Below are 14,837 nucleotides of genomic sequence, written 5' to 3'. Positions count from 1 at the left end.
TATTTCCGTTATCTTCGGGTAAAGAAAGAAGTCATTGGGCGCCAGATCAGGTGAGGAGGGAGGGTGTTGCAATACAGTTATTTGTTTACTGGCTATAAACTCCCTCACAGACAGTGCTGAGAGCTGGTGCGTTGTCGTGATGCAAGAGCCATGAGTTGTTGGTGAAAAATTCAGGTCATTGTTATCTAACTTTTTCATGCAGCCTTTTCAGCACTTCCAAATAGTAAACTTAGTTAACTGTTTGCCCAGTTGGTACAAATTCATAATGAATAATCCCTCTGATGTCAAAAAAGGTTAGCAACATCATTGCAACAAGTTCTCAAATTTAATCGTCTGAACTTGTGTACAACATGCATTATATCTCTTGTCTGCAGACATTGTAAAGTCTTTCTGCCTTCAGTGTGAATGAGTTCAAAATCTCTTCTAAGAGCAAATGTAAATAAAAATAAAAATCATTTGCACCTAAAGTAGAAAAGGCTGCCACCCAGAGGTGATATGAGGCATGGAATTTAGAGCCCAAGGACTGGTAAAACGGATTGACTTATGTTGCTGCTAAGTCAGAACAGACCTACGAAACACAAATAGCAGAGTGGACACACATGAACCAAAACTGGTCTCTTTCCCACTAGGAGGTGCTCAGTCTTTACAAAGTCCCTGATGTCTGCAGGGGCAACTACTATGTGGGAGAGAAAGTGTCCAGCTGGACACTTTCTAGAAATGGAAAATACCTGCCTGTTCAAACAGGCAGCTACTGTCTGGCTCCAGTAAGCTGCTGCTCTGCAGAAATGCCCACCCACTGCTGCCAGAATTTTCAATGGAGGTTGGATTTTGGATTTTTATGCAAAACCTCCTGTTTTTTAAGTGTTGACAATTCAAAAAAAAGTTTATGAAACTTATAGACAAAACCACACTCTTCTGTGTGGGGGCCAGGTGTGGCCTGTGGGCCACCAATTTGCAATCCTTGCTTTAAAATTATCATAGATCCTGGACTCTGGAAAAGGAGCATGCACAGAACTCACTTTTTGCTTTATTAACAACCATTCACATCATTACATTTTCCAGTCACATACATTTTTCATTCACATCATTTACCCTTAAGAATGCCAGAAGTATGCCTCTTGGGGGGAAAAGGAAGAAAGACAGCATTTGTCTTGTTTTTGTGGTCACTTTTTACTAGCATGCAACAATGGTGGAAGGAGCCTTTTCCTCCGTGCTTGTGAACGAGCCCTCAGGCATAATAGGAATGAAGCATTTCCGATAAAGGTGGTAAATACAGCTCCAAGAGCAGTATTCAAAATCTCTGTAACTTGCTGCAATTAGATTCAGTACACATTTGAATATTTTGAAAATGGGGTCTGCAGCTTGTCTAACTATATATATAGGCTGTTAAGAGATCCAGGTCAGAGGAGACTACTTAGTAGGAACCCTGGTAGAGGAAAGTGTTGAATAAGGCTTTAGATTTTTAAAAATGGATTACAAATGTTTCTTCTTTAATCTTGCAATTTCAATTTACCACATATGATGTTTAAAATACAAACTTTCGCAAAAATTGCTACTGCACTTCCCTTTTATCTATTCATTCACTTAATAAATGTTTGTTGAGGACCTACTAGTGCCAAGCACCCATCTAAGTCCAAGGGATCCATCAGTTAACAAAATAGATGAAGATCCCTGCCCTCAAGGAGCTTACATACCAGAACTAATAAATAATAAATTTCCTGACATGCTAGAAGGAAATAAAGTTCAACGAAAAAAAGTGAAAGTAGAGCAGGCTAAAAGGGACCAGGCCAGCAGCGTACACATTGTATTTTTTAAATCAGCAAGTCAGGGTGGGTCTCACGTGACTTTTGCACAATGACTTGCGGAGTGGATGTCGGTGTGTTTAGTTGAGTTTCCCATTTTAATTCCCCCACCCCTTTTATCAAATCAGTATAAGCTAAGTGGTGAAGAACTGGTACATACTAGACATACTGATATAATACATATCTTTAAAGCCAAGAGAAGAAGACAAATGTAATACAAGCAGTTCAACAAAATTAGAAGAATGTCTGTTTTTAGTACTTCGTATTTTCCCAGGGAAGGAAAGGAATAATATTACAGCATATTCCTATAAAGCTTTATAGCTTACAAAGTTCTTCTCACACATTTTTATTTCATGTTCATTATAATTTACTGAGCCAAGTGGAATTATCTCTTTTTATATGATAAAATGAAGCCTAAAGATTTGCTTCAGTTTCTTACCCTTCAGTGTTTCCTCATTGCTCGCCTCTGATTCCCTAAACCTCTAATCAAAACTCCCAAGGCCCTTCGTGATCTGGCCTCTGCTTACCTCTCCACGTCATCTCTTGCCAATTTCCCTTTCACTGTCTACACTTGAGCCATACTGACCTACTTCCCTTTCCCCGTTTGCTAAGCTCTCTCCTGCCTCTGGACCTTCGCACATGCTGTTCTCTGTCCCCTCCTGTAGCCACCCTCAAAAGATTATTCTGGTCTCCACTGGGGCATCACTTCCTGTGGTGAGCTGCCTCGATTTCATCAAAGCTGAGATCAACGGCCCCAGGTCATGTTTCCCGAGCACCCTGTGTTAGCCCTATCATGGTACTAACTACTCCTCTGTAATTGCTCATTTCTTTGTCTCTGAGCTCCAGAAGAGCTCAGACTGTCTTCTCCATCACTGTATCCCCCGTGCTTAGCACAGTTTAGGGAACACTGTGGGTCTTTCAACTGATGAATAAAAGACTTCTTAGTCAGTTGTTCAAACTACACAGCACGTTGCAGTTCTAGAACCTCCCATGCAAAATCTTCTAAGTCCAGGGCCTTCCACAGCTTTCTCCTGGTCATTGTAATTTGTCTTAGCACTTCCCCTTCAGAGCCCGACATGATGATTCCCCAGCCCTCACCTAAACTTTTGTGACTTATTCCAGAGGAGTCCTGCAGCTTGGAAATGGGGAAATCCATAATCTGACTGGATCAGCCTTTCCCCACCTCTTTTTTATTTTTTTGACCTACAATGTTTATAGCTTTGTCGCTTTATACATGCCTCCTCTACAAGCTTAGTGCTTCATAAGGTATGGTCTTCCAGCTCACTGCTTCTGCTAACTTCAGTTTCCATCTGCCAGGTGCTTCCTGCCCTTGTCACAGCTCTGTCACTACAGAAAAGAAGGTAGCTCTCTTTCCCTGGGCCTCTTAGAACTCCTCCAGTTTTGATAATTACTTAACAATGTCTGGCACTTTCTCAGTCCTGTTCTCCCTGTCCTCTCTTCACTCCGTGGAAGCAAACTGGAGTTTGAGTCCTACTTTCAGAGTTTCCTGCTACTTCATCTTCTCTTGGCTAAGCAGAGATCTTCCACATGAGTGGGAAATGTCCACAGCTGTGACTCCCTCGAGCGGAACAAGTAGCAGTAAACATCATTAACCCAAAGGGACGTAGTAGAGATCACAGGCACCGTAGTCCAGTTTGTCTGCCATGAATGTTTGGCCCACGATGCACCAAAGTTGCTCATTTATTTTCATTTTTCACTCACAGTAGAGCTAGAACTTCGGGAACTTCTTATCCTTGCTCACCCCTTCCAGGTATAATAATGGCAGATTGTTGGCTCCAGTGGAGAAACAAAATACACTGGAGTATTTTAATTTGAAATTTTGATTGTTTATACATCTGGCTTCCTTAGGGCCTTCAAGTAGACAGAGACCTCGGACCTACACTCCCATTTGGTTCTCGCAACCCCAGGAGGTCTATTTTACAGATGAGACATAAGAGGCTTAGGAAAGTCAAATGATCTTCCAAGCTCAGGGCCACATGGAAGTACCAGAACCAGGACATCAGCCCAGGGGCTCCTTCCATTCATACCACCTCTCACTAGCTCTTGTTTATATACAGTCTCTGTATAAACAAGCCCTCGTAGAACTTGCCCTCTTTTTAATGCCCAGGACATTGCATGAGACCAGAGTCGGTCCAGTAGAGAGTTCCTCAATCTGTTCGTCCTGCTTCGTCTTTTGTTTCATGATGAGTTCCTGAAGAGTGATAAACATTCCAATTTTGGCAAAAATTACTTACATCCTCATATATAGACTTAGAAAAACTCTTAATTAACCAGAAGGTGCAGATCATGTTGCTTAACTAAATTTTCAAAACAACAAATGCAGTTCAATGAAGTATAATGGAAAGGCGCAATTTCCAACTACAGCTCTGTACCTCAGTTTCCTTATATAGAATTTTAACTACTTGAAATACAATGAAGGAAAGAATTAAAAGCATTTTTTTTTAAACAAAGCAACCACTAAAAGTGCCAAATTATGTAAGTATTTGATCTAATAATAAAATTTGGACCAAAGAAAAAGATTATCATAAATGATGGTGTTAGTGATTCACTGCTGTGTATGCTGTTTGAGTCCTTACTTACTATATGTGCTTTTCAATATCATAATTTTAGAGCACTTTCTAAAAATAATCAGATATCCAGGCAAGTCTGCTTTTCTGCAAGTCCATGATATTTAGAATTCATGTTCAAAAAGTTATTATTATTAATGTATGAAATCACATCCTTGGCAAAACACATGTATCCCATGAAACAAACAAAAAATTGTTTGTGAATATCACATTATATTTCGATTTACTTACATTTAATATTTTGTGTTAGGTAAACCAAAAGGTTGCAAAATTCAAAAGACAATTGTTTTTAAGCTACATATTATATAGCTGTATAGTAGATAAAACTAGTGTTTTTTTAATAGTTTTGGAACAGATAAAAATATCTATAAAAACAAAAGTCATAAGCAGAACTGTTGCTAATTTTGAAGTGCTTAATATTCATATTTATATAATTAGATGGAATACATTCAGGATGAAATTTCAGTATAAATTTTGCCCTTGAATATAGTCTTTAAAAATTTAATTTCACAACTGTGGGCTATCATGCCCTCAGAAAATTAATAGAAGGTACCTTATATTTTATGCAAATGTAACTGCCTTAAATTGAGCTGACTTTGTGAAGACTATATCATTGCCTACCAAATGCTGTAATACTTGGATTAAAATCAATTATGGATTATGGATCACTAATGGCTAATTGATTGGGATCATATTCAATCAAGCTTACAATATGACTTTTGAAGTTGACTCATCCTCCAAGATGACCACTAGTTTCAACAATTCCTCAAGACAATTTTTGCCTTCAGTCTCTGTTCTTACACAAAATATACCTGATCTCTATGTGGCTGAGGAAGGTGCAGGTATGAACATCTCTCTGCATAAGCACACACAGGTATAAAGGTAACCTTTCCTGTCTTGCAAGGAGCCGTGGGGATGAAACAACTCTGCAGAATCACAAGGCCTCTGGTACCGTATCCTTAGGTCTCCCACTTGACCCCATAATGGGGAAGAATCTAAGTATTATCAGAGGCAACTACAGGGTGTCCTCTTTATCCCACACCCGAGGCTTAGGTGAAGAAATAACAATAACTCATACTTAACTATAATTTAAGAAAGTGAGCAGTTTATTTCCACCATCAAAGGTTGTTAGTGGGAGGCCAAGTATTTCTGTATTTATTTAATTGGAAATAAGAAGCAACAGCAATACTGCAACTAAAGTTAAGAATTATCAATTCCTCACCAAAATGAAAACCTATATTCCACTAGACCACAGGAGAACTGGTGTGAAAGACTACCATTGCAAATACTTCCTGGTATGTTCAAATTGTGGTAAAATAAAGCCACTAGTAGGCAACTATTTCAAAATCTCACATTCCAACCTCCTGAAACAGTTGAAACACAACCTATGAAAAGAAAATCCCAATTTTCACCTTGATTACTTGCTCTGTAACCAAAATGTAGATGATGTGTTCTGTTGGCTCAAAGAAATTGACCAATACCACAAAAACTTAAGACATTCAAGCCTCTTACTCCATATTTAAATAACTGTTACTCCAGAAGAAACATGTGGGTCTAAATTTAATACTATTTAAAAGGTATTTAGGTAATTAAAAATTATAGTCAAGGTGGGCTTCAAGTACAAGTAATGACATACATTACCTTAATAATACCTTAAATTTTTGGTTAGCAAGCCAAATACGTGTTTTGTTTTGTTTTTCCCTTTCCCCTATTATAAGGTGATGGACTGTTTCTGTGATAACAAGAAGCTAAGTTGTTTGTTCTGTGACAGTTCCGTGGCCCCCGTACATTCTAATTGGCTAAATGGCACCAGGACCTCAAAAGAATTAACATAATTTCTTACTGATTAAGTTTTCAAGTAGTCATTGATCATTTGTAGACTCACATTGATGAAGCAAATGCCAAGCGCAGCTTTATTAATCTGAGAGTACAATTGCTATTTATTAATATTGTACTGTGTTAAATAAAAGGGGGGGTATTTTTACTCATGTTCTCAATTTTAAAAAGTACGTTTTTCCAGATTTTGATAAAGCTGGAAAATTTCCACAGAAATTGACTTTTGGAGAAAATTGTGAACAAATGAGAATGGAGACTGGGTAGGCAAGTTCACCTTATGTTACTTCAGGAGGCTTTCAGCTTAGAGAATAGTGTTACCTCCTTCTCATGCACAATGACCACATTTCTTTCTTCCCAGTTGCTCTTTATCACTGAAAGGAGAAAATATCAGCATCCCCTTTATCACATACTAATTCAGCATCTTAAACAGTAAAAATCGGGGGAATGACACAAACTCAGTCCACCACAGTAGTTTAAAATGTGCACTGATACAATATAATTGTAAGTCAGTACTCTGAAATCAAAGGAACATTGAGCCCGAATTCAATATTTACATGATTAGAGAGGTTTCTTACTTTATATATCTCCCTTCAAATGTCTGAACTGGGACATGTTTATTCTATAACCAGGAACAAAAGAGATCTTTACCTTTCTTTGGGTTCACAGATGTATTGGATTGTTATCAAGTTTCTTACTGGGAAAGGTTAAGTTAATATTTTTATTACAGATAAAATATTTAAAGTGAGCCACAAGCTTAAGTAATAAGAGTATGATTTTGTAGGCTAAAATGTCAAGGTCAAAGGGGAAAGAAGGGATTTGCAAGTCATATAGTAATGACTATTTTTAGTGTAAAGTATGTGTGCCTCTATCCCAAGCACTCCCTGAACTTATCACCTTGACCTTTATAGTCAGGTGTTAAAAGAAAACTTTAGAGAGTCTAAGAGTAACAAACCCATATGCTGCTTTGGAGCCAAGCAGTTACTATAAATGAGTATACCCATCATTTGCAAATAATACAAGTGGTGGCAATTTGAGAGTATATACCCCATCTGAAATATTCAAACCAGATGAAAGGTAAATATTATGTCTTCCATAGAAACCCATCCACAAAATAAATGTGGCCTGTGGATCGGCAGTTATCTACCCTTATGATTTAGCCCAACCTGAACAGCAATTTCTTCCAACCTCTCATTCAAGGCTCAGAGCCTTTCTGAAACATTCCCACAAGTGGCAGCTCACTTCTGTTGGAACAATTCCAGTAACAAGCACTCATCAACTTTTGAAGCTACCAAGTTTTTTTGTCAATCATATCAGCAATAGTAGTGATTGATGGTAGTCTCTTTTGTTTTAGGATAAAAATAACAACAACTTGTGAACTTTTAACAGTAGATTGGTCTGACCAACAAGAGTGTAATAGGCCTGTTTTTGTGATTATTACTTGAAAGTCTATCATTGTTGAGTGTTCTAAAATCTTTGCTTCATGGATGAATCAGTTCCTTGACTGCAAAAGGGTCCTCATGTTTGGCTCTATTATTCCAGATTTACTTATGTGGTTCGTGTCACATAGGCTGATGTTAGGAAGCCCAGTTACTATTGGAGTTTGTTCATCCCATCACGTATTTACTGAGCAATCTCTTGGTGCTAGGTGCTGGGATACAGTGGAGAAAAAGACATGATGGGCTCTGCTTTCCTTAGGCTTACATTCTAGTCAGGGAAATGGACAAAACACAAGATAATTAAAAAGTTCTCTGAAGGAAATAGAGGCTGGAGAAGCAGGCAAGAGCCAGATCATGCAGGGATTTCTAGGCTGCTAGGAGTTTGGAGATTTCTAAGAACATAGGGAAGGCACTGAAAGATTTTAAGCGGAAAGAATGACATGATCTCAGGTCCATTTGCAGAGGGAGAATGCTAACAGTAGGCAGTATAGAAAAGTCAGCAAATACAAAAGGTATTAAAAAGAAAACACGTAATGCAAGATCCCATTACCCAAAGACAAGTATGGGATGAGGTGGGAGACAGGTACACAGAAGTTTGTCTTGGTCGGTTTGGGCTGGTGTAACAATACCACAGACTGGGTGGCTTCAACAACATGTATGTCTCACAGTTGTGGAGGCTGGGAAGTCCAAGATCAAGGTGCTGGCAGATCTGGTGTCCTATGCAGACATTCTTCCTAGTTCGCAGAGGGCTTTTGGTTGTATCCTCACATGGCCAAGAGAGACAGAAATCTGGTTCCTCAATCTCCTTAAAATAAGAACACCGAACGCCTCATGGGAGCTCCACTGTCATGACCTAATCTAACTCTAATGACCTCTCAAAGGACCCACTACTTCCTAATGCCATCCCACTGGGGTTAAGCTTCAACATATGAATTCTGAGGGGACACAAACGTGCAGTCCATAACAGCTTCCTAGATTGTCATCCCCTAGTATACATTTCCTGTGTGATCTTTACTCATTGGGCATGTGCAGTAACGTGAATATGACTATGACGATAACTTCCTTGATTCATTTATGTTATATGGTAAAGGTGAAAGGATTTTGGAAATGGAATTAAGGTTCCTAATCAGTTGATGTTGTTATACCAGAAACATATCCTGGGTGGGCCTGACCTAATTGAGCGAGCACTTTAAAAGAGGGTTTAGAGATCCCAGACAGAAGTCAGAGAGATTCAGAGCAGCAGATATGCTCTCCTATCGGCTCTAAGAAGGAAACTGCTATGTGCAAACGTGGATGTTACAACAGGAAGGGATCTTCATAAGTTTAATTTAAAAGGCTTATCTAAGGTTTTTGCAACTGATTAGTTTTAAAGCGAAAATATTTGGACTCCTATTCTTGCTCTTTCCCTCCCAAATTTATCGTCTACCTATGAAGTTTGTTGTGTTCCACAGTCATGGACTGCCTAGTTATTTGAAAAACATAGGCTGTCCATAACCAAGAGATGCAGGACAGGAAAATATGGCTATATCAGAAGGCCATTACTACTGGTGGAGGGAGAGTGCAAAACTCATTCCCTGTGTTCATGCTTTAGTACCATAAACACAAAATGTGTAATTTGTTGGACAAATCTGCATATTTATGTGAATTTCACCAACAGCTCTTAGTTGCCACCATCTGTTCCCTTTCTGTCACGTGCAGTATTGCAGATATTCTTGACAACATTGGTTTTATAGCTTTCTGTAAAATTGTGTGGGTATTGCTCTTATGGAGACTTGCAGCACAAAAAAATCCGTTTTTGAGCTCATCCATTTCCCCCTCCCCGCTGTGGACAGATGCAGAAATATATGCAGTAACAAAACTCGGTTGCTTTACTAAAGTGTTGGGTGGCATGGTTTTAAACTTGGGATAAAAAGGAGACAGGAAGAGTTTTATTGAATAAAACTGTTTACTCACTTTCTAGTACACAGCTGATTAACAAATGGTTTTACAGCTGTTTGCAATAACATAGAAGATGGGCCTTTCTTTTGATATTTGTTATGTGTTTTTTGTGTGTGTGTTCTCAGAGTTGTTTCCAAAAAGTTTATGTAATATGCCTGAAGGTTACACCAACAGGGAAGCATTGCAGAAATGAGTTGAGCTGCTTATGTATGTGTACAAGTATGTGACTGGTGTGTCTGTGTGGTCTGTGCACGTGTGTATGCAAATGATTCACACATCTCTTTCCACGAAGGGTTTGAGATAGCACAGAATGTCATTCTGAGTAAAAAGCCACATCAGATTACAATCAGTTAATAGGTCAGACGCTACCTAATGCTGTCTTCAGCTTAGATTTCTTGAAATCGTACAAATTGAAGGAGGTGAGATCCTGGGACTTCTAATTTGCACTATGGCAGAATTATTCTTTTGTGCTGAGGGCGTGTGAAGAAAAATAGGAAGGAAGGAAGGACGACAGGAAGGAAGGAGGAAGGGAGAAAGAAAGAAAGGTGATGACTGGAGGCTCCTCTCTAGATATTCAGAAGAATTTGGAGGGGGAGAAAATAGTGGTTAATAGTATGGACTTTGGTATCAGACCAGGGTATGACTTCTCTAAGCCTCCATTTTTATTTTCTGTAAAATGGGGATAATAGGTCCTGACTCAGGTATGGTATGTATTTACCAGAGTATTTACTAGAGATGTATTAGTTTCCTGTTGCAGTTGTAACAAATTACCAAAAAGTGAGTGGCTTACAAAAACACAAATTTATGTTATAGTTCCGGTGGTCTGAAGTCCAAAATGCATCTCACTAGGCTAAAGTCAATATGCGGGTAGGGCTGTGGTCCTTTCTGGAGGCTCTAGGGGAGGATTATTTTTATTTTTACTCCTTTTTGCCTTTTCTAGCTTCTGGAGGTTTCTGGAGGTTTCCAGTTTCAACCCTTGGCTTGTGGCCCCCTGCTATCTTCAAAACCAGCAATGACGGGTCAAGTCTTTCCTCATAATGCCTCACTCAGACACTAACTGTCCTGTCTCCATCTTCCACTTAGGAGGACCCGTGTGATTACATTGGGCCCACCGAGATAATTTTCCAGTTCAAGGCCAAGTGATTCGCAACCTTCATTCCATCTGTCCCCGTAATTCCCCCTTTGCCACGTAAGGTGGCATGTTCATAGGTTCTGGGGGTTAGGACAAAGGCTTTTTTAGAGGCCATCATTCTGCCTAGTACACCAGAGTTCTTGACACTAAGTAAACACACAGTGAATGCTAGTTTTTGCTATTCTTATACCCTGCCCCTTGCAAAAAAAAAAAAAAAACGAAAAAAGAAAAAGAAACCCTCTCTGAATGGTTTTGTTGTTTAGGTAAGAAGATGCCAACTGACCAATGTCCCAGAAACCAGATGAGTGCAGAGCCCTCCCCACAATGTTTTTCAACACCTTTTACAAACAGTAACTTTGGCACTCTGCCTTTAAAGCTGAACAACAAAGAACAGGGTTGTTACGGCTGACCTAAATGCACAGGTGTTTAGCTTTCCTGTTCTCTCTCTACCCTTCTTCCTTTCTGGGGGATATTTTCTGCTATGGTATCAACTCACCTGCACATATCTGATGCCCCTAAAGTGGAACAGTACTCGGCTTTCTGTGCAGCTTAAAGCACCACGTGTCCAGCTTGAGCTAGGCAACTCCCCCCTAATAGTCTCTGTGTCTCTGAAAACATCTCCAGAATTCAAATGACCCTTTTTGACTAAAGTCATAGCTTCCTCCCTGATGGCCTCAAGGGCAGCACCACTCTTTGTCACATAGATGCGACTATCAGGAATCACCAGCACCCTTCTACTCCCAAACACTTTCACAACCCTCTCCAGTAGTCTTCCTCACTGGTGCTATCCAAGTTCAAGCTTGTTGGGCCCTTGTCTGGACTATAGGCAAAGCTTCTTAACTCTCTCCTGCTTTCCTTCCTTCACTGGTTTGTGCCATCACCCCAGGAAGTCTCAGGTCCCTCCATTCCATCCCTCTGTCTTAAATCAATCCGTCTGCCTTAAATCAGTCCTCCTGGTTTGTATCAAATTAGTCCTTGTCAGCATGCTAAAGGGCTCAGGGAATTGTTTTTAAGCACTTACCATATGGTAGACATTGTACTTAAGACAGTTTACATACTTATCCATTTAATCCTAATTCAATGCCCTGGCAGGTAGATGTCATTTCTTCCTTTTTACTAGTGAGGCAACTGGGGTATAGAAAGCTTTATTTAGTCAAAGCTACACAGTGAGTAGCACAGAGAGAATTCAGTAGCAGACACTCAGATGTGTCTGATTTCAAAGCCCCGAATTATACCACTACACTGGAGCCCCACCATTTGACGTTGTTTTTAAGGAATCTGTTTTATGAATGCTCACCTTGAGTTCCTGTATTTTAGGGGCAAATCTTCCAATAGCCTAATGAGAAATATGGTTTGGTCATCTTGGTGGTGGTTTCTGCGGGCAGCTACAGACTGCTGTGTGTACTATTTTTCATCAAAGATCTAGGATTTGTACAATCTCTCTGCCTTTGACGTGGCTTGCAGGTTAATCCAGGTGCATTTCTCATATCTAAAAAAAAAAAAAGAAGCTGGTGAGAGAAGGAAGTCATTTGCCCATGGGTGGGTGGCTTTGAGCCACATTAATTTAGGGCTTTCATGGAGGTAAATAATCCTGATAAAGCTGTTCCTTTTCCAGCAGAGATCAACTCTTAGCACCCAGTGACAAGCCAGGACATGCTTTTGTTCTTTGACCACAACACCCACAGAGGAAACAGAAACCAGTTTAGCAACTTTGTAAGTGGGTGTGAAAGGATTCCTATAAATAAAGCCTCCCATTGTGCAGTCTGATTATGTTAGGTTTGGAATTCTGATGGTTTATACCCTCCTACTCTGAAGTCTAACTGACAACCTAGTGAATTTAGCTCTAACTGATGCTTTCTAATGCATTGCATTTTTTTTTTTTAGATTCTAATTTTGATTCTTCTGAAAGGTGACCTTAATCATGAAATTTACTTTATACAATGGACTTTGTTCCCCACAACCCCTCATCATTTCGTAACAGGTTACTTTTTTGAGCAGAGGAAAAAAAAAAGCTCAAAACAGCTCAAATGAAGTGATCTTAATAATAGGAAGAATGCTCTCTAGGACCTTAAGAAGCTTTCTTGCTTGTAAAAAAAAAAAAAAAAAAACACCAAAGCAGACTGTACAGAGGAGGTCAGTTTGAGCAACTCTTCTTTATTCACATGGTGGCTCTGCCCTTATGTAGATAATGGAATCTGTAGAATTAAAAAAGAAAAAAGAAAAAAAAAAACTGTTACGAATGCACTTCAGTAATTTAAGGAAATACCCTTTCAAACTTATGACTTCTTATATAGGAGGAAAAAATGCAAACTACTAAATGTGGTTCTTAGATTTTTGTGTAATTGTGAAAAATAAACATAGCAGAAGAAATAGACCTTAACTTGAGAACTAAAACTGTTGTCTGGAGTCATTATTAGGTTAATAGTCAAAATTGGAATGCAGACAACAGATCATATAAAAGTATTATGCCAATGTGAAATTGACTGAAGTTGAAAACTGCATGGTGTCTATGTAAAAGAATATCCATATTCATAGGAAGTACGTATCTAGGGGCAAGGGCCGTGCTACATGTATGTACCCTCAAATGGCTCAGCAAATATGTACATTATGTGTGTTCATAAACATCAGAGAGAGAATAAATAAAGCAAATGGGATAAAATATTAACAAAGGTTGAATCTAGTAAAGAACACATGAGAATACGTTCATCCTAAGCAATATTAATTCACGTCTGTGAACAGAGTATGCTCAAATCTAAGTTTCCAGCCAAGAAGACTATCATAAACTCAAGACCCTAGACATATCCACTAGGGTATTCCACAGGTATTTCAACATTTTCCACATTTGATTTTATAATACCCCTTTAAACCTGAGTTTCCTTCGATATTCTCTGTCTCCCTATTGCCCTCACATTAAAATCCAAATCCTCAGTATGATTTATATGGCACAGAAAGGCTCTATTTTTTGTTTATTTTTCAAACCTCATATTGCTCCTCTCTTTCTATGTCGTAATTTATCTTATCCTGTCTCATACCACACTGCCGTCACAGTGGGCTTCTCAACCTTTCTCTGGCCCCAGGGCCTTTGCTTGTGTTAGTCTTTATGCCTTGAGCACTTTTCCTTTCCTGTTCCCAACTACTTTTTCAACAGATAATTCTATTTGCCTGACTTATTCTTCCTTTAAATCTTAACTTAGATGACATTCCACTAGGAAATGTGTACGATATCCCGAGTCTGATCAAATCAGTAATTAGAAGCAAATGTAAAATAAAATAACAAGAGGATTATTTTTGAATACATTACTGAATATAGCATGTACATATTCATTCAGTCAGTATATAATAGTTTTCCACAAATACTCATTGAACACCTGTTATATGCCCAGCAGCTTCTGATCGGGTCATTGAACAGCTGTTTATTGATCTCCTACAATGTTCCAGGTACTGATTTGGATGCAGAGACTATAGCAGTAAACCTTTTTAGAGCGTAAATTCTAGTAGAGTTGCATATTCACAAACATATAAATGTATAATACCAGTTAACGATAAGTGTCATGAAGAAAACAACATGGAAGGGGATGCTTCCTTAGATACTATTGTAAGACAAGATCTCTCCAAGGAAGAGAGGTACAGGAGCAGGAACCTAAATAAAATGCCAGAGCAAGTTCAGGCCAATGGCTGCAGAAGAGCATTCTAAGAAATGGGGAACTGCAAGTGCAATGGCCTTCGGTTTCAAAGAACATCAAGGAAGTCTGCGCGTGTTAAACTCAGGGAACAAGAAGGTGACGATGGAAATGAGTTTTTAGATCCTGTGATCCTGAGCAGTGGATCCACTCTGCCATGTCTAACTTAGTCTGTGTCTTGATTTCAGTTGTCCTCGTAATTTTGTACGTGGCCTGAGAACACAAACTGGACTGCATTTTGTGGGGAAGAACAGATATTGGGGACCAAGGACAGTGGGAGAAGAGCCTCTCTAGTTCAAAGATACTGCCCTGAGAATTACTGAGCCAGAATTGGATAGACCCTGGAGAACTGGGAAGGTGATGTCAGAGAGGTAGCAACAGATGGAGCAAAGACTCTGTCCCGCAGAAACTAGCGTCCTGAACAT

At 39.2% G+C, this 14,837-nt stretch overlaps 1 protein-coding gene and 1 long non-coding RNA gene across 5 annotated transcripts in view; one reads left to right on the top strand and one right to left on the bottom strand.

Moving 5' to 3' along the window:
- Window positions 1-14,837, top strand: part of OXR1 (oxidation resistance 1) — a 451,232-nt gene that overhangs the window by 313,752 nt on the left and 122,643 nt on the right. The gene's annotated exons all lie outside the window — the stretch shown is intronic.
- On the bottom strand, window positions 1,006-12,918 carry LOC109457606 (uncharacterized). Its single transcript, XR_002139048.2, has 3 exons — window positions 12,800-12,918; window positions 12,030-12,221; window positions 1,006-4,014 (listed from the first exon to the last, which is right to left on the bottom strand). It is a non-coding gene; the product is annotated as an uncharacterized LOC109457606 (long non-coding RNA).

Source organism: Rhinolophus sinicus, linkage group LG12 (genome assembly GCF_036562045.2).
Source record: "Rhinolophus sinicus isolate RSC01 linkage group LG12, ASM3656204v1, whole genome shotgun sequence".
Taxonomy (NCBI): domain Eukaryota; kingdom Metazoa; phylum Chordata; class Mammalia; order Chiroptera; family Rhinolophidae; genus Rhinolophus; species Rhinolophus sinicus.
The sequence above is the reverse complement of the archived record's forward strand: the minus strand, read 5'-3'. Positions and strand labels throughout refer to the sequence as shown.